Source organism: Triticum aestivum, chromosome 5A, assembly GCF_018294505.1.
Source record: "Triticum aestivum cultivar Chinese Spring chromosome 5A, IWGSC CS RefSeq v2.1, whole genome shotgun sequence".
Taxonomy (NCBI): Eukaryota; Viridiplantae; Streptophyta; class Magnoliopsida; order Poales; family Poaceae; genus Triticum; species Triticum aestivum.
Window position 1 is genome coordinate 652,278,203 of NC_057806.1, and position 21,275 is coordinate 652,299,477.

Genomic DNA, 21,275 nt, shown 5'->3' on the forward strand with positions numbered 1-21,275 from the left:
CAGATTAAAAATCTTCTAAAGCTGATTTGGAAGCAAAAGACAATAATTCCTAGAGTCAAGACTTTTGCTTGGAGGCTTCTCCGGGAGGCCCTTCCCATAGGTTTGAGAGCTGGCCGCTTTTCTCTACATATCTCTCAATTTTGTTGCAGATGTGGACAGCAAGAAGATGAGATGCATTTGTTTTTTCTTTGCGACTTCGCTAGAGCTGCTTGGTTCTCTTCTCCTTGGTGCATTAGAACGGATGCACTAATTCAAGCCAATCCTACTATTCACAGCGTTTTACATGCTTTAATTAACATGATTCATTCCCATGCATCTGTGCCTAACATTCTCAATTTTTTGTGGTGCCTATGGAAAGCTCGGAATGACCATCTTTTCAACAGGAAGAGAGCTCTTCCCTATCAAATTCATATTGCTGCTAAAGCTCTCGATGTTGAATTGAATGATAATATGCATGTTTCTCTCCAAAATAACGTTGTTTGTGTTGTGCCTACTGTTAACCAGCTACCTGTGCAGGGAAAAACAATTAAGTCTGATCTTCTGCTAACAGGACCAAGAGTTTACTCTGATGCAGCTTTCAGGTGTAAAAAAATCCCTGGTTTAACTCAAGGAATGGTGGCTACTGGCATCGGAGTCTACCTTTGTTTGCCACAAGATCCGACAGAAATCAATGTTCAGGTTCAAGCGTCTTCTGCAGATACAGATTCTCCTTTGAAAGCGGAAGCTTTGGCTCTTCTCTTGGCGGCTCAAGTGGCTAATCGCCTTAACATTTCTCAACCTACTTTCCTCACCGACTGCCTCTCTTTGGCATCGTTTGCTGCTTCTTCTAAGGCTTCTGATGTTGCCATCCCCTGGGCTATCAGGAAAATACTAGCTGAATTTTTCTTCTTCTCCTCTGATCTTCATGCTCAGGTGTTTCACATTTCTAGGGAGACCAATGGGATTGCCCACAATATGGCTCAACAGGTTCTTAGGCCTTATCTAGGACCTGACATATGCTATTTTGCCTCAGCTCATCGAAATGGATCTTGCCCTGTAGTTTCTCTTCTTTCCAATTTTCAGTTCCAGGGATTTGTAATCCATGCTGTACACTGTTATTGAGCTGAATAGTAAAGTTTGGCGCTTTGTGCGCCTTCTGTTGTTCAAAAAAAAAGAAGGAGCGCGATTCACTACTTGCTCAACAAATCAGCGCTTCTCAGGAAGAATTTGTTTCTCCATGTTTGAAATGCATTGAACGTGAAACTGCTAATTCTTCACCTGAATGTTCAAATGCTGCTAATGTTTCAAATTCTTCACATGCCTCCGCTATCACTAATTTCTCATCTGAGGACATTGCTAGTATCATTGATGATGCAGGATTGAAGGAATTGTACACGACAGGCATGTACAAAAGCCTCAAAGGGCATCCATCTCTTTGTGATGTGCTTAAAAAGCAGATCCTCAACAGGAACCCTAGGAAAGAGGGTATTGCCTTTGAGAGGAAACTCAATGCTGATGGTACATATTGGAAGCCTGAGTAGTACCCCAAAACTACATGGGTTGCTGCAAAGGGACCTCCAGTTGATCCATCTAACTTATCTGGATTTGCATGTGAATCTCCTCATTCTAATGATGAGTCAATTGACTCCAACTACAAACTATTCAAAAATCAGAATGGTGAAGTATTTGGTAGATATGTTGGCACTAACTGCAGGAACGGCTCCCCTATGAAGAAAATCTGGGTTCCCAAAAGATGCCTTAAAAATCTTCAGGTGAATGTCATCATGACGCCACCTGAAGAATAGGAACCCCAGATCAAATTCTTCATATGGACCAAATTCTTCATATGGATTCAAGTCCTCATACGGACCAAACTCCTCACATGGATCATATTCCTCATATGGATCAAAGTCCTCATATGAACATCATCATGCTAACCCGTCTGTTTCGTAGGGAAGATTTAAGGATTATGGATATGTGCATTATTCTTCAAATCATTATGTCCATAAGTCCTCAAAGAATTTCTCTGCTTACTCTTATGCTTACTCTAGCCCCTCTTATGTAAAACGAAATAGACTGGCTTCTATGCCATCCTTCTCGTATGGAGCTCGCGGAATGATGAACTCTTTGCCACTCCTTCATATGTGGGTGGTGAAGAAAAAAAAACTAATCTCTTCTGCAGGGTCAGGTCTCCAGACGTACGTAATCGTCTGAAGAATTTGCTGGAGACCTGAGTATGCCTGATAGGACGCAGGCTAATCATGAAGAAATGAACTTTAATTTCTCACATCCTCATATTGCTTTATCAGTTCTTTTACTTGATGAAATTGATATGATGAATTGATGTCATATTCTTCATTGATGAAGTATATGAGTTTGTAAGCTGCACTAATTCATCTGCAGAATGATCAACCCAAAGCCATTGAGTGGGTCCTCGATAGTGGATGTACAAACCACATGACTGGTGACAAGAATCTATTGATGGATGCTCCGTTATCTCCGTCGCATCTGAAGCATATCATCTTTGCTGACATAGGCAAAAGTTAGGTAATGGGTCTAGGTAAGGTTGCGATCACAAAGGATCGACACATGGACAAAGTCATGCTTGTTGAGTCCTTAGGATACAACCTTATGTCTGTCTTAATGCTTTATGATCTTGATATGGTTGTTGTCTTTGGTAAGTACCGTTGTGTTGTGGTTATGGAAGCTGACAATTCCAAAGTCTTCGAAGGCTTTAGGAGAGGAGACCTGTATATTGTTGATTTCTCTACAGGACCACAACCAGCCGTGTGCTTACTTGCAAAAGCTTCAGAAGGCTGGCTCTGGCATCAACGACTTGGTCATGCAGGCATGAGGAATTTGCACACGCTTGCGAAGAAGCATGTTATTGGCATCGAGAATGTCAAATTCCTCAAGGATCACCTATGCGGAGCCTGTGAAGCTGGGAAGATGACCAAGGCCAAGCATCCAACGAAGACTATCATGACCACCACTCGCCCATATGAATTGCTTCACATGGATCTCTTTGGTCCTAATCATTATTCTGCTATTTCAAATGAAGCATCTTAATATGGCTTTGTTATTGTTGATGATTATTCTCGCTACACATGGGTACACCTTGTTACTTACAAACATGAAGTGCAGGAAGTCTTCAAACGATTTTCCTCGAGGGCTTCAACCAACTTTGGTGTGAAGATCAAGCACATCAGAAGCGATAATGGCACTGAGTTCAAGAATTCTGGTCTCGATGACTATCTTGATGAACTTGGTATTACTCATGAGTTATCTGCTCCTTATACTCCTCAGCAGAACGGCGTCGTGGAGCGCAAGAACAGGACTCTTGCTGAGATGGCTCGCACTATGCTTGATGAATACAAAACGCCTCATCGTTTCTGGACTGAGGCAATTGATACTGCGTGCCACATCATCAACAGAGTATATCTTCACAAATTCTTCAAGAAGACTACCTATGAACTCCTCACTGATAAGAAACCCAATGTAAGTTATTTCAAAGTCTTCGGTGCTAAATGTTGGATTAGAGATCCTCATCACAACTTAAAATTTGCATCGAAAGCACATGAAGGTTTTATACTTGGTTACGGAAAGGACTCGCACACCTACAGAGTCTTCAACAACGTTCTTCACAAAGTTGTTGAAAATGTAGATGTGCAGTTCGATGAAACTAATGGCTCGCAAAGAGAGCACCACCTACTGTGATAGATGAACCAACACCTAAGGAAACTATCAAGTTCAAGGCTACTGAGGATGTCATTCCTACTGAAGAATCTGCTAAAGAATTCATTTCAGAACATGAAGAACGTCGAGCTAATACACCTGAAGAAAATGCTGAAGAAAATGGTGCTGAAGAAAACGCTGATCAAATTCTTCAACGGCAACCAGCTCATCCTCGCATTGCAAAAGAAGTGCAAGTTGAAAAGATCATCAATGACATCAAAGCGCCAGGTCCTCTCACACGCTCAAAAGCTTCACACTTGTCTAACTTTTGTGGACACTATGCTTTTGTCTCTATTACAGAGCCCATAAAGGTAGATGAAGCATTTCTGGAGCCTGAGTGGATTCAGGCCATGCAAGAAGAATTACATCAGTTCGAGCTCAACAATGTTTGGGAACTGGTCAAACGTCCAGATCCTCGCAAGCACAATATCATCGGCACAAAGTGGATCTACCGCAACATGCAAGATGAAAATGGCCTTGTGGTGAGGAATAAGGCACGACTTGTAGCTCAAGACTACACACAGGTTGAAGGAATTGATTTCGATGAAACTTTTGCACCTGTTGCTAGACTTGAGGCTATTCGCATATTACTTGCTTATGCTAACCATCATGATATCACTTTATATCAAATGGATGTGAAAAGTGCATTCCTCAATGGTAAGCTTGAGGAAGAAGTATGTGTTGCTCAACCCCCAGGTTTTGAAGATCCAAAGAATCCTGACAAAGTCTTCAGACTCAACAAGGCCCTCTATAGCCTCAAGCAGGCCCCACGTGCTTGGTATGATACTTTGAAGGAATTCCTCATGACGAAAGGCTTCAAACCCGGTTCACTCGACCCTACTCTTTTCACTAAATCTTATGATGGTGAATTGTTTGTGTGCCAAATATATGTTGATGATATTATCTTTGGCTGTACTGACCAACGTTATAGTGATGAATTTGCCTATATGATGAGTGAAGAATATCAAATGTCTATGATGGGAGAGTTGAAATTCTTCTTAGGTCTTCAAATTCGTCAACAACGCAATGGCATATTCATATCTCAGGAGAAACACCTCAAAGATGTACTGAGGAAATTTGGCATGCAAGATTGCAAAGGCGTCAAAATTTCTATGCCCACAAATGGCCATCTGTGCACTGATGAAAATGGTATTGACTTCGATCATAAGGTATACCGCTCCATGATTGGTTCTTTATTGTACTTATGTGCATCTAGGCCAGATATAATGCTTAGTGTTTGCATGTGTGCCCGATTTCAAGCTACACCGAAGGAATCACACCATAAGGCTGTGAAGCATATTCTTCGATATCTAGCTCACACACCAACACTTGGATTATGGTAACCCAAGGGCTCGGCTTTTGATCTCATTGGATATTCTGACTCTGACTATACTGGTGATCGTGTGGACCGCAAGTCAACATCTAGTACATGTCATTTCCTTGGACGATCTTTAGTCTGTTGGTCCTCAAAGAAACAGAACTTCGTATCACTATCTACTGCTGAAGCTGAGTACATTGCCGTTGGTTCTTGCTGTGCCCAATTGCTATGGATGAAGCTCTCAAGGACTACAGCGTCAACATGAAGAATGTGCCTCTCTTCTGTGACAATGAGAGTGCCATCAAGATTGCTCACAACCCAGTTCAGCACTCGAAGACAAAGCACATTCAGATTCATCATCATTTTCTTCGTGATCATGTGTTGAAGGGAGACATTTCTATTAAGCATGTGAAGATTGAAGAACAGCTAGCCGATATCTTCACAAAGCCCTTGGATGAGAAGAGATTTAGCAAGTTGCGGTGTGAGCTAAATATCCTAGAATTTTCGAATGTTCTTTGAAAAGGACACCCATCTTAACACTTCTGCAAAATTGATGACTTAGATGTGCAACACATGAAGAAACATTTTTCTTCAATCAATGAAGAATAACACTCTTAGTGTGAAGAAATTAATGAAGAATTTGATTCTAAGAACCCTACGATAATTGTACGCGGTGTCTGAAATCATCATTCTTATACGGTGGGTCACGCCACCACCAAAAGTTGAAATTCCTCAATTATTCATATTCTTCAACTTTGCATAGTCTTCACTGTTTCTGTCGTTTTTCTTCATTGGCTATATATATATATATATATATATATGAGTTTATGTCGTCTACAGCATTCACTTATTGCTATTTCTTCAAGTTGGTTTTCTGCTAAGTGAATGTGATCGGACCCTTCCCGTCTATGCTATACTCAATCTAATCTGTTCACAAATTCTTCATGTGCGTTCTATTTGAAACTCGTTCAAAATCTTCACTGTGTCCTTGTCAGCTGAAGAAATTGCGAACGGAACTTTAAAACCTATCCTATCGAAATTTTCGGCTTTGACGCTCAAACTGTTCCGCATCCCATGATATACTTATCCACTCCCCACGATCTAACACGATCTCCACCTCTCACTACGTGGGTGACACATGTTATGCGAATGAGAAGGGTCAGGGGCACGTTCGTCCAATTTCTTCGGGCGAGCAGTGTTTCACCGTGGCTATAAATACCCCTCCTTCCCTTCCTCACTTCTTTTACTCCGCTCGATCTCTCTCCAGCTCGAGCTTCTCAAACCCTAGCGCCGCCGCTACTTCATTGCCGCCGGTGAGGAAGAGCTTCACCGCGTCGACCTTGTCGCCGACGTACTCACGCCGACCGCGGAAATCTTCACCTTCGCCGCCGCCGTAGCCGTCTTCCTCCGCCAAGTTAGGGCGTGGAAGATCTGCACAGACGAACTTCATATCTTCTCACTCCAGTTCGTCGTGTTCTTCGTCCAGGGTAATTAAAAGTTACTTTTACTACCCTCGTTGATCCGAATGATTATCTTCAAAATCTTCAAAGATGTTTTTCTTCATAGTTTCACACACTAAACACCTCACAAATCATCAGTTCTTGATTCGTTTCTCTAAGCATCATTTTTCTTCAAGATTCCTCAATTGTGTGGATCTTCGATCTATACAACTCTGGAACCTAAGACAAAGAAAGCTTAGTGAAATTCTTCAAGACTCATCTGGTCAAATTCCTCAAACTTGTTCTTTTGAAAAATCCTCTGAGAACGCATATGACCTCTCCAAATTCCTCACAACTATACTCTGTTCATAGGTACACATGTCAACTGTTGAATCACTAGGTTCTCATCAAATTAACTCATTTGCAGCGTTCCTCGAAGAAAAGTTGCATACTTCTTCAGAGAATTCAATTGTTCAAATTCCTCAACTGAAGAAAATGGCTGACGGTAAGAAGCCACAGAAGGGAGGAAAGAGGCCTGAGGTAAATACAGCGTTTGAGATCCCTGATGAAATATATGCTGGGTACTGCACACCTACTGAGGAAACCAAGAATGAGCGCAAAGTGAGCATTCAGAAGATAGAGAGGAGACGGACAAGAGAGTGGAGGGAGTACAGATATGTCACTCCTAAGTACATGAAGAAATTCGCACTCAATCCTCCATGCCCAAAACCTCCATTGGCACCTGGCCAAATTGCTGATCCCACCAGCCTCAAGCGCGGTGAGGACTATCCTAATGAATGGGCCAAGTGCCAAGCCAAGTTGGCGAAACAAGCCAAAGAAGCAGTGAGGAAATTCAATAAATACTCTGCTGCTGCTGCCTCTGCTGAGGCCTTTGCTGTCAAGCCAAAGAAGGCTATGTCAAAGAAGTCTGCGCGCAAGCCAAGTGCTTCACCAACAATGCCCTCAAGGCCAAGTTCCTCAGCAATGCCCTCATGGCCAGAATCCTCAAAGCCCTCACAGCCAATTCCTCATGTTGCTCCTGTTCCTCCAAAGTCCTCAGCTCCTCCGCCAAAACCCTCAGTTGTTCCGATTAAATCCTCAGCACCTGTGCATCTCGCCTCATGCCAAAGGACTGCATGCATCTCCATTGCCTCAGGTGTCTCAGCTAGTTCCTCAGCTGCACCAAGTTCCTCAGCTGGCCCCTCACTGCTGAAGACAAAGGCCACTGCTGGACGAGGTCCTCGCCCAAGTCCTCAAAAGAAACAAGTCGCTTTCCAAGTACCGTTTGAAGAAGATGAAGCTGATGATGATGAACTTGCAGAAATCATCAGAGACAGGCAAGTCAGGGCCGCTAGAGCCAAAGGATCAGAGGTGCCACTGCTTTTGGATCCCAAGTTGATCCTCGACTACATTGATGTCTGGCACAAGGACCCCAGCACTCCCTTGCCTGACTTCAAGCTGATTCCTGGCCAAAGTCACATGCTGACCCACTTTATTCAAGAAGAAAAGTGGAAATTTGAGAAGGCCAGGCAGATCAAGAAAACGCAATACAAGAAAGAGCGCTATCTGAAGAAAAATGTTATCTCTATGACAACTGAAGAACTTGTCACTATTCAGACTGAGATCAAGAAACTCAGTGATGACTTTGACGCATATCGCGCTGATTGGCTTGGAGCCAAGGTTCATTTTGTGAAACTCGCGGATAACTTCACTTCCAATGTTGCAGCCCCAACGCAACAGGAAATTCCTCAGGCTGAAGCATCTGCTCAGTTACTGAAGAAAATGCCAGCACCGCTGATGATAATCAGGCTGCTGAAGAAAATGTGAGTTCCAGGGCTGATGACTGCATCCCAGCCACTGAAGAAATTGCCAGGGCACTCACTAGTGGTGCGTCTGAAGAAACTGAAGAACTCAGGGTAACTGCATCAGTTGTGCCTAAAGAAAATCAACCAGATTCCTCAGCTGCTCCTGCACCAACTTCAACTCCAATCCTTCCATCTGCATCAGATGTGAAGAAGACCAAGGCTGCAGAGCATGCTGCAGTGAAGAAAAGGAAAGCATCAGTTGCTTCAGATTCTTCAGCTCCAAAGAAAATGAAGCCTATGACAAATTCATTTGCAAATTCGATTGATGTTGTTCCCATCTCAACCAGGCCATCAAAGGACCTTGTTCCTTTTGATGAAGAATATGTGATCCCCAGTGGATCTGATGAAGAAACTCCTTCTGCTGCTTCGTCTGAACCGTTGGATGAAGAAATTGAAGTGGATGCGACCCCTTCAACACCTATTATCTCCTCGCCTATGCCTCAGTTCACAGCTGAAGAGGCTGGCATTGAAGAAATGGAAGATGAAGATGTGGACATTGGCTGCTCCACACCCGTAATCAGTGATGAATTCTGGGAAGTCAGCATCCAAACTCTCCAATGTTCACCCCTCTACAGCAAATTCCTCAGTCCCCCACACAAACTGTACATATGGGCTCTGAAGAAACTCATCCCACTGCATTCGTCCATGAGGAAATTCCAGCCACTAGCGCTGAAGAAACTGCTGCTGCTAAACGACCAACAACGCAGACTACCACTGAGGAGGAACCAGAAATTCCTCAGCCTGAAGAACATGCAATTGAGATTCCTGAGGTCGTGATGCAACTCACTGACACTCCTCTGCTGAAGCCAAAGGACCCATTCTCACGCAAGCAAAATTCAAGGCTGATGATTTCTTCGGCGAGCACATATTCTTCGAAGATTACAACCCATATAGCTCTGCTCGCATTAGGAAGAGGCATTTCTGAACTACTAGTCAAGCCAATTTCTATTCCTCGGTGCTGTTCAACAAGGAGAAGATCTTCTACCATGAGCATATCCCTCACGTGGATATGGAATCTCTGTCGTGCTTCGCACCAGTCCTCAGTGTTCTTCACGATGCTGGACTGCTAAACTTTTGCTCTGACATCTGCAACTGGAATGAAGAACTGATTCTTCAATTCTATGCAACGCTGCACATCACTGGAGATGCTGAAAATGTGAATTCCTGGATGTTGGACTGGATGTCTGAAAACACTCACTACACTGCACCAGCCTCTAAATTGCTTCGTGCTCTCCCACTCAGTCCTCCCCTTGAAAAAGCTCGCTGCATCTACAGTGAACCTGAGCTCACACATCATTACATGCAGGTGTTGATGAAACCTTTGAAGCTAGGTCAAGCACCAAGAACCAAATTCCTCATGAAGGATTTGTTTTACGTGCCCAGAACTGTCTATCGTATTCTTACGAGGACAATCAGCCCTATCAAAGGTCATGACTCATCTGATGAGGAAATTGTTGGCATCATGAAGAATCTGGTATTCAACATCGTTCATGGCATTCCTGTCAATTATCACGATTTCTTCATGAGGACTATGGCAAATGTTGCACTATCTCCGTTTGAGCTGAAGCCTTATGCACCTTGGATTATGAGATTCCTCAGGACAAGGTCTTCACTCAACTACAAAGCTGATTTCTAAAATCATCTCAGCTACTTGCCCCCAATTGAAGTCCTCAAGCAGACATATTCCTCAGTTGATGGAAAGGGCAAGGCACCAGCTGTAATAGATGAAGGCATTCGTCCATTGGATGGTCAGTTTCGCAAAGCTGCATCTTATTCCACCAATGATGACTCTGCCACACATGACTCTGCCAATGCACCCAAGTCCACTCCTCAAGCCACTGCTCCGCGCGTGATGACTGACCCTGAACTTCTTCTTAGTCTTCACCAGAAAGTGGATCGAAATCACAAATGGGTTAAGCGTCAGTTTGGTTCACTTCTTCACAACATGACTGCCACACACAATGCAGTGAAGAAAAACCACTACTACCTCCATCAAGTCTTCGGTCGCACCTGGGCAATCCTGTCACATCTGTATGGTGAAGAAGATCTGAAGAACATGTGTCTCAAAGAAGATTTTGACTGGTCTGCACCTCCACCGAAGAAATTCAAGAAGGTCAAGGTTCCTTCTCTGGTGGCCAGCTCATATTCTTCATCGCGCGACACTAATGAAAATGAAGACTTGGACGACACTGCGGCAGGCCCTACTACGACAAACGACCCCAACAATGCTGGCGCTCCTTCATCAACTTGATATTCTTCAGGGGCGTTATCCTCATATTCGATCCTTTTGGTCATTTGATGACAAAGGGGGAGAATTTTGAGTTAGTCTTCAAGCGGGTCTTTCTATATGGGTGTTTTTTTGTTAAGTTACAACTCTCGTTCTTCTACGACTTTATTGGATCGAGTTGTAAACTTAAACCCGATGGTGCTCTGATACTCTTGATACGTTTTTCTACATGTTTATTCCTCGTTAATATTATTGCACGCATGCTGAATTATATCAGTCGCCATATTTCATCATGCATTTCAAATTCTTCACTGTTATATATCAAATGCGTGTATGAATTACAAGATATAGGGGGAGATCTCCATGATTCAACTCTTCAAGTGTGCATTGCTTCAAAAGCAAATTCCTCACTATGCACATCTTCAGGGGGAGTTCTTCTATATCTTGCAATCAAATACCTCAATATTAGTAGTTACACTTCATATGTTTATCCCCGTTGAAAACTTAACCTATATTGTCATCAATCACCAAAAAGGGGGAGATTGTAAGTGCATCTAGTGCCCCTTAGTGATTTTGGTGTATTGAAGACTTATAAGTTAAGGGATTAATGTGTTTATAAGTGTACACAGGTCTACAAGTCTATGAGGAGTTTGATATTTACAGAGAAAGTCGGCCCCTAAAAATGAAGTTCTTCGACTGAAGACTTTGGATCTCTGAAGACTTTGAAAGTGAAGAAAATGGTGTGACCGTGAAGACTTGGTATTCATTCGAGAAACATGAAGAGGAAAAACCAAAAACCCAAAACCCAAACACCTACAAACCCCAAGTGATTGAGTATCACTAAAGAGATTGATCCTGCGTGGATCCGACGCTTGTTACCTTTGAAGACTGTGCTTCTTCCAGACGGTTAGGCGTCATGGTCTAGAGCATCCAAGAGGAATTGTGGATCGCCGAGTGACCGAGTTTGTGAAGGTTTGGAAGTCGTTTGAAGACTTACCATGAGTGATTGGACGAGGTCTGTGTGACCTTACTTCAAGGAGAATACGGTAAGGACTGGGTGTCCTGAGCTGCGTGTTCAGGACTGGGTGTCCTGAGCTGCGTGTTCAGGACTGGGTGTCCGGGACTGTGTGTCCTCAAGTTTAAATACTCAGCCGCTCCAACCAGACGTACAACTGAGACAGCAGTTAGAACTGGTCTACCAAATCATTGTCTCCACCAAGCTTACTGGTTCTATTTCCTCAACTCTTTCATTTCCTCATAATTGTGTTGTGTGCTTGTTTATATCTGTGTTTGAAGACTTTGACTGAAGACTTTCTCAATTTCCTCAGTTCAATTTCTTCAGTCTGTTTGTCTTCATCCTGTATTATCCTGTGTATACGCTTCTGTACTCTGTGCCTGTCTTCATTTCATCATGATGACTATGCTTGTATTCTGTTATGTTTACTTTTGAGTACTCATTCCGCTGCTGGTACTTCTTCGCTAAGGATTTTCCTCACCAGCAAATTCCTCAGTGAAGAATTTCATAAAAATCGCCTATTCACGCCCCCTCTAGTCGATATAACGCACTTTCACGCGGTGAGATGGTTGCGCCTCACGAGGTAGATTTTTCCCACGGGAGAAAGATTGGTCATTATGTTTTTTAGGGTTGGAAAGGAAATGATACATTGCAAACGGGACTGGTGATGTGGCAACTATGCTGAGATGGACAGGGTGCATGTTAAGATAAATAGATAATGGGGATGAGTCTCATAGGTATACTAGATTTGTACAATCACTTCCATTTTTTCGTCCCATCAAGTCAAACGAAGAAACAACATAGACCAAGATCAAATTCACTACTTACGTTGAATGAAGGAACAATACGTCGTGCACACGCATTAGACAGAGTGAACTAGAAGGGATAACTGGATCTGTACAATCACTTTCGTTTTTTCTAGGAACATTGGATGTAATTGATTTGGTAAAGAAAATGACAAGAGACTATTCTATGATTGATGTATGGTAAATGTGCGATGAAGTATGTGTCTGAATCAAGTATCATCCGCTTAATCTTTGATTTATCGGTTTTGCTAAATCTCATGGGCATGAATTATTTTGTTGCGTGAGCAACTTTCTGCTTTGCATGAGGCCGAAGATGTGGACGACATGAGGAGTGCCGACCACGGCGAGGGCGAGCCGGTGATAGCTGGCGGGAGTGGTTGGATGCAGGCGGTTAGGCTTGGGTAGGCCACAGCGGAGGAGAAATCGTCGTGGGTGAGGAGTAAGAAGATGAACATGTGGGAGCGTGCTCCTAACCATTGGATATTTGATGGCAAAAAATAGTGATTGACGCGAAGAATTTTTCAGGCACCAAAATTAGGTGTCCTTTAATTTATTTACAATTATTTGTCTGTAGCAACACACGGGCATTTAACTAGTCAATATAATTCATTAGTTAAAGTGTACATATTACATATAAAAAAACTGTTCAATGTGTATTTTGAAACGTTTAACATTTATTCAAAAAAGTAATATTTCCACAACTTAATTTTTTTACAAAATTTAAAAAATGTTTTCTACCATTCTAAAAAAATCTCATGTGTATTTGGAAAACGTTTAACATATGTTCATAAAAAGGTCAAAACATATATTTGAAAAAAATTCAACTGATTAAAAAAAATATTCCACGTGGATACAAAAATGTACAATGCATTTGAAAAAACTGATCAAACCCAAAAAAATAGTAAAAATAGAAATAAAAGAAACATAAGAAAACAGGTGAATGAGTACAGAAAGACATAGAAAAATTAAGAAAAAAATGAAAATGGATGAAAACCGTACAAAAAACACAAAAAGATTAAAAAAAGAAAATACATTATGAAAGCCAACCGACGAAACTGATGAAAGCCAAAAACAAAACCACGGAAAAATAAAGAAAAGTACAAATAAAAAGCAAAGAAAACCAGAAAGAAAAAACACATAAAGTTAAAACAAAAAGGGGGGAATCAAAGAAAATCTATGAATACCAAGAAGAAAAACCCGAAAAAAGGAAAGAAAGAAAGGAAATATAATGAAAACCGAAGAATATGAACAAAAACACTAAACAAAACACATACAAAAAGAAAAGAAAAAACTAATGAAAGCGGATGAAAAACCACAAAGAAAAATGCTAAAAAGAGGGGAAAACAATAAAAACCAAACAAGTCCTGCCAGTAGACAGCAAAGAAGAAGAAGAAATAACCTACATCGACCGAGCAAGCAAAGTGTGCTGACTGAAACATGTTCATTGTGCCAGCCCATACGAGACGTGAGACGCATATATCTCGCAATAAGGGAGATGTAGCCCTAGTGTACAGAGAGCCCCCCCTATGCACTAATCTTAATGTGCTTGACGGTTCTGCACCTGAGTGAGACTTTGTTAAATCTTAGTTTACCAAGTATCCAGTTATTCAAAAAACATTCAACACACCCAAAAACAAATCCCAAGCTAGACTTGTTTACTTGTTGTAGCCAAGAAAGCAATTGTATAACCCAAATCCCTTTTGATGTTTGCAATTACATATAGATGAGATTTCGTTGCTCAAAACATTTTAAACACGCGTACACAATTACTATCAAGAGAGAAGCTAAATGACGCGTTGCTAGATGCACGGGAGAGCAAGATCATCGCGATGCAAGCCAAAATCAACGACAACCAAAAACCAAATGAATGAGATACAAGACAAAATCAAGTCGATGCAAGCCGAAGAAGAGTATAGGTGTTTCCTCGAATCCGGACATAAAATATTTGGATCATTTTTTTTAGAAAAGGAGGATGCACCCTTGGCCGGCCTCTGCACATCTGAATGATGCATGCAATCATTTTATTTATTATTCACAAAGACCTTACAAAGAAAAATATTGGATCATGTACACCTACTTTTTCACTTTTAAGCAAGAGCTTTTCAGCAGTCCCGGTCAAATAGCTTGAAGGCTGCGTCGTCGCCCATTGCTACGAAGCGAGGCTCGATCTCGATGCGACTCACAAGGTGGTAAGCGACCTGCACGCCGAACCCGCTGTAGAGCTGGCCGTCTAGGAGAACCGCGTCTCGCTCCGTGCTAGTGCAGACGTAGAAGTCTCCGTCCGGCGTCTCCGACATCTTGAAGGAGCAGCTTCCGAGGAGCGACATGGTCGCCGCGGTCGCGACGAACAGCCGCCTGGTCTCCTCCGTAGCGCCGGTGAAGCTGACCAGCAGGACGTTCCTGGCTTTACCCTTTCCCGGCATGGAGAAGTAGGTACGCACCGCGGCGGCGCCGTCGACGACGACGGAACAGTCCGGGTCCTCCGTGTCGTCGGTTGACCTTGACCTTGACCTTGACGCCGCGGCCAGGGACAGACGACGGCGCTTGGCCTTGCTCGTGCCGCGCCCGCGCCTAGGACCCATCCAGCCGGCGATCTCCGAGTCGGACCACTGCAAAAATCAACAACAGGTGAGACCTCAACGAGCGTCTTGAGATATTATTCCGGCCAGTACCAACCTCTCCGTCGTCCTTCCCTCCGGTGGAGGGACTTGACATGGCAAAGCTTCTCTGCATCCAAGGCTCCAACAAGTAGGAAATAAATTGCGCAGTGAATTCGGTCTTATATAGCATTGGCGCGTGCTCGTCTATACGTTGTGTGTGCCGTTGGATAATTCCGAGGTGACGGTGATGTCTGCTTCTGATCGAATGTGCCGGTCGATACGGCCGAGGTGGCCGGCACGTCTTTTCCGGCAGAGGTTTTGATATTTTTATTGCAAAATCAACAAAGTTAGCAAGAGTCGTCAATTTTGGTCTGGAGTAACAATGGGTATTTTAGGGGATGGATCACAATTGACGGATGAAATAGCTTAATTAGTGCACTCGTCCTTTGGTACAATGATCATATTTTGTCATAACGTACTTTCTGATCCAAAGAGTGATGAATCACGGGATGTGTGGGGGGCTGTCAATGTGAACGGCAATTTTGGATCGTTAGCCAGGTATGGTACTGAACAAAGTAGGATTTGCCATTGTTTATTACTATGGTCGCCACGTCGCTTCCAGTAACATATATGTGCTCTATCTCATCCTTTCATTTTTATTCTATTTTGCGAATAATCTCAACCTTTCATATTGCCTTCTCCTCCATTAGAGCAAAAAAAAAAACTAATCAATTCCTACTTCTTCAGAAAAACAAAATAAACCCCAGTCAAATCCTACTTCCACAAAAAAAATCCAATCCTAGGTTTGACACCATGTGTCTGGTTAATGCAAAATATTACTCCCTTCCATCAATATTAATTAACACACACTTACTGCAACTTTATATTAATTGACGCACACTTAGTGCAACTTTATATTCAAGTTGTATTAAGTGTGCATCAGTTAAATATGGATTGGAGGGGTACTATTTCTCAAAGATTATGGTTTCCAAACTTTTCCTGGCCGATGTCAAAAGAAACAAATAACAAACTTTATGAGACCGTAAGGGGTAGTACGTGCTTATAAATACTCAAGCAGTTCCCATATACCAACACAAGTCTCTGTGCGTGATTTTTGCGACTATGAACAAGGTATGTGTATTCAATTTGAATTACATTGTACTCCCTCCGTTCCTAAATATTTCTTTTTAGATATTTCAAATGGACTACCACATGCGGATGTATATAGACATATTTTAGAGTATAGGTTCACTCATTTTGCTCCGTATGTAGTCACCTATTCAAATCTCTAGAAAGACAACTATTTAGGAACGGAGGGAGTACAATATAAAAGTTGTGGTACATACAACACATTTGCTATGGTATGTAGAAAAATACAGTTGCCATGGTAATTAAGTGCAATACATTTTCCATGTGACAAAAGTAGAAAAATATTATTTTTTAAATTCCCATGATTTAGAAATTCAATGATTATAGCGTTGGGCAATACATTTTTCTAATGCCATGTGACCATTACATATTTTCACAAAAAGTTGGTTTGGTTTGTGCAGCAATGCCATGTGACCATTACATATTTTCACAAAAAGTTGGTTTGGTTTGTGCAGCAAAAGTACTAAACTTGCCACATGGACATTTTTAAAAGTTGTAAAGTTGCCATGATTTACCGGACAACAATTATGTAAATTTGCCTTGTGACAAAAAGTAGAAAAGGTTGTAAAAATTGCCATGATTTTGAAGTTAAAAGGTCCTAAATTTGCCATGGGACACTGCAAAAATTTCTTAAAATTTTGCCATGTGAGCATTGCCATGATGTAGAAAGAACAAAATTCATAAAGTTGCCATGTGACATTGCAAATTTAATTTAAAAGTGCTGCTATTTGCAGGGACAAAAGAAAAAAATCAAAATTTCCTTTATGAGCACTACAAACAATTTATAATTTTTTTCCTAATATGCCTTGTTTGAGCAGGCAAACTTTTCTGAATTTTTCCATGTCAATGTTCAAAATTTTGCCATGTTACTTTACAACGTGGCCAATAAAAATTTCTCTAAAAATGCCATGTTTGAGTAAACAAAAGAATTGAATTTTGCATGATTTTTCAAAAGATTATCATGTCACTTCACAAAAATTGCCATCGTTTTAGAACATTTCTCTTATTTTTGCCATGGACGAGTACTAACAATTTTAGAGAATTTAGAATTTTTTTTGTAGATAAGATGGCAAACCTCTATAAAAGTCAGGGATACACATCTATTAATTTGCATGCATGAGCCAAACCTCCAGATCTAGCATGCATAATGGAAACAACAAGTTTGCTATGATCGCCGGGGGGAGGGGGGGGGCTGGGGTACATAAAGGAATGACTAGGTACGACATTGATTATAAACAACAAGTAGACACTTGATGGCAAATGGAAACAACAGAAAGCAGACAAGGATGGGACGAGGAGGCAAACCTTGTAGTTGAGGAGCATCTGGGGCATCATCTTCATCAGCTCAACCGGTGACTAAAAATCCAAACAGACCAAATTAATCATCGAGAAGATGAGGGCGCATGTCGCTAGGAGGAGGCAGTGAAGGGAAAAAATTGGGGGGGGGGGGAGGGGGTCGTCATAGATTACTTCTTGGTGCCAATGTGGTCGACCTTGTATGCCTTTCTCTTGTTATAAGCTTCTCATCGCGGGGCATGTTGTAGGTCTAGTCCTCATCTACGAGGAGGACTTCCTTGCCGAGGCGCGCGCAGTGGCGGACGTTGATGCCAATCGGATTCCACACGTCGAGCTGCTAGTACTTCCACATCCTCTTGCTAACCTTCCCCTTGCACTTGGCTCTACCACCACCCACCGCTTTGAGACCAGTCAGGGTTGCCGCTAGTCCTCCGTGGTCGTCGTTGTCGCTTTGAGTGGAAGGTGGACGAGTTGCGGGATTCGCGCTGCCTTCGAAGGCCATGAGACTCAGCATGGTTGTCGGTGCTGCCATCACAAGACCTGCCATGGCTGTCGAGTCTCTTTCTCTCTCTCTCTCGCACACATAGGGAATGGATAAGAGGAGGTTTTGGGCGGGTGGGTAAGGTGGGCTGGATAAAACTGGGCGTTCGTGTGGTTAGTTATAGGCCGCGGACGGATCCACTAGCTGGCGTGTCAACCAACGAGCATGAAGGTTCGTGCGGCGTGATCGGATGGCCGTAACAATTTTCACTCAAATTTCACTTTGAACTGACGTCAGTTCTATAGCACTTCGGTAAGTTTTCTTTAAGGGAAATGAATTATGTTGAAAGTTCAACACTAGAAAAGCAACACGAAACCTGTCAAAATAAAAAATGTACCATTGTTGATTTCATTTTGAATAATTGTGTGAGCCCCTTTCGTAGAAGATTAGTAGATGAGCTCCATATTCAGTGGAATAATATGGTATTTGAGGCTAAGAAACTTTAGTTAAAATCTACCCCTGATAGTGTTACTTGGTCCCTTAATAAGAAAGGTTTCTTTACCACTAAATGTGTATACACTTGGTTGGGAAAAACATAGTTGGTGCTGATAATAAGTGGATTTGGAAAGCTCCTGTTCCTCTCAACCTCAATTTTTTTTATGTGTGGAATTTCAGAAATGCACTCCTTACTAGAGATAATTTGAAAAAAATTAAATGGCCGGGGGATCCCAGATGTTGTTTTTTTGCCTGCACCCGGAAACTTCAAGACATTTTTTTATTGTCCTATGGCTAAGGGCATGTACAATGGTTGATAACATAGTCTTATCTTAGGTCTTACATGTAATTTAGAAATGACAAAACAAGATGTCTATAATGAGTCATTTCTTAGTCTTATCTTCATTAACTAGCAATTCCTAAAAACATGGTGAGACATATTATGCTAAAAGATCATCTCTTGTCTTCTCTTAAATAAGAGAAGAGAAGCCTTTTCGTACGAGTTATCTCTCCTCCACCTCATCATTTATCCTATGTGTCACTTTTAAGATGGCACCATTGTACATGCCCTAAGGTGGCGGAAAGGGGGGGGGGGGGGGGTAGGTAAGTCATGGGGGCGGAATGCATGCCTGCTAATCTTTGCCAAAGTTTGTCGTGGTTTTCTCTCTCGTATAAATTTTATATGATTGGAGTTTCTGCAATATGCTGTGGGATCTGAAATGTTAGAAACAAAGTAACCTTTGATGATCATATGGTATTGGTACTATTACAATCTGCTTGTTTTTGATGTACTGGTCAGATTTGCTCAAAGGTGTCGACAAGGAGAAGCTGAACAATCGTGTGCAGATACTAATGAAGGAAACATCTCATCTGGGGTCGCTTCTGGTTCCGGCTGGTGCTGATGGTTCGGACACCTAGGAGCGAAGAAAAGGCATGAATAGAAAGTGCACCCACTCGAGTCTGGAGCGATTCATGTGCTCTGGGTGTTTATTTCTATCAGCTTGTAGTTGTTTCTCCTTTTGAGTCGTTTATGAAACTTGTTCCCCCTTTATCAACAAAATGAAACTTGTTTCCTGTTAAGTGGATTAAGTGGGTTTGGCTGAACTATTTGTAATCTTGGTGTTAGTCGGTTTTTGCCCTGTAGCTGGAGTCTCAACTTCCAGCTCGAGGTAGCAGGTTTCCGGCTAATGCCCCAGCTCGCTTTCTTCCTCTCACTTCTTCTCCTAGTTATGGTGTCGTCTCTGGTTCAGTTTCAGTCATACAGACTGTGTTTCCGTTAAGAAATTAATAAAAAAAAGAGGGATAAGTCATCCGGGAAAAAAATGGGAAAGAGGGAAGAAACGCAACACTAAGGCAGCAGGGCCAACCTGGGCCGATTCCCCCTCGGTCACGAAGTTTTCTCTAAATGGCTCTTATAAAGTGGGCCATATACGGATATATACCCATAAAAATGTAGCCCAAGTTCCGCCATCGACACGAGTATGTAGAACTTGTCGGGAGCCCCTAGTCAGGGAGCCAATAGTTAACGAGCGCTCCTTCGGGAACCTCGCAACGCTCTGAGCCATTTGCCACATGTCGCGCTTTGGGTGCTCCCTCCGGATTTTGTTTTTTTCTATTTTTCCGCACGCGTTTTCGGCTATTTAAACAGTTTTTTTGATAAAAAAAATTGAAAAAAAAATTTTGTGCGAAAAAACGTGTTTTTCTTTTTTTTCCCCTTTCATGAGAGTCACGGTTTTGTTTTCACGAGAGGCGCAGCGGTGCCTCTCGAAAACAGAAAACAAAACGTGTTTTTTGTTTTTTTCCTTTCGCGACAGTCACGGTTTTGCTCTCGCGAGAGGCACGGTTGTGCTTTCGCGTGAGTCACGGCCGTGCCTCTCGAAAACCGGAAAAACGTGTTTTTTTTCTTTCACGAGAGTCACGATTTTGCTTTCGCGAGAGGCATGATTGTGTTTGCGCGAGAGTCACGGCCGTGCCTCTCGGAAACGAAAAAAACGTGTTTTTTTCCTTTCGCGAGAGTCACGGTTTCGCTTCCGCGAGAGGCACGGGTGTGCTTTCGCGAGAATCACGGCCGTGCCTCCTCGGAAACGGCAAAAAATGCGTTTTTTTTTCTTCCGACAGTTTTGCTTCCACGAGAAGCATGGTTGTGATTTCGTGAGAGGCACGATTGTGCCTCTTTCGGAAAGGGAAAAACTCCATACTCCCGGTCCAGTTTTTTCCAGTTTTTTCCGTGAAAAAAAGTTCGTCAAAACCTATCAACATGGGATCTAGCTTTGAAGATCTTGACGCGAGGAATCCAACGGTGAAAACAGTTTCAGATTTGGACGCACGATTTCAGAGATAAAACGTCTTATATAAACGGATCTACAAAAAAAGAAAACTCCCAGGTTGTGAGAAGTGGCGCCCTGCATGTGCGTCACTTGTGCCAATCTGGGAAGTTGGAAACGGATCTACAAAAAAAGAAAACTCCCAGGTTGTGACAAGTGGCGCCCTGCATGTGCATCTCTTGTGCCAATCTGGGAAGTTGGAATGATCTTTACAATGATTTCGCCCTAGTTTTTGTGAGGATTCGATCTCATGACATCCACCTCCGGCAAGTGTTGCCGAACCGCTATACTAAACAGGCTCTGTTGAATCATTAGGGTGCAAACTTTTTAAGAAGTATAGCCACGCTATTTACAGCATATATAAATTAGAAAACATGATTTCTGGAAAAAATTGTGCAGAAAATTTGGAAGTTCATGGATTTCAAAACAAACCCCGAATTCAAAGAATTTCCATGAATTTGGAAAAAGTTCATCAATTTTGAAAAATAGTTCACTGATTTTGAAAAAAGGTCATCGTTGTTGAAAAATATATATTCAATGTTGAAA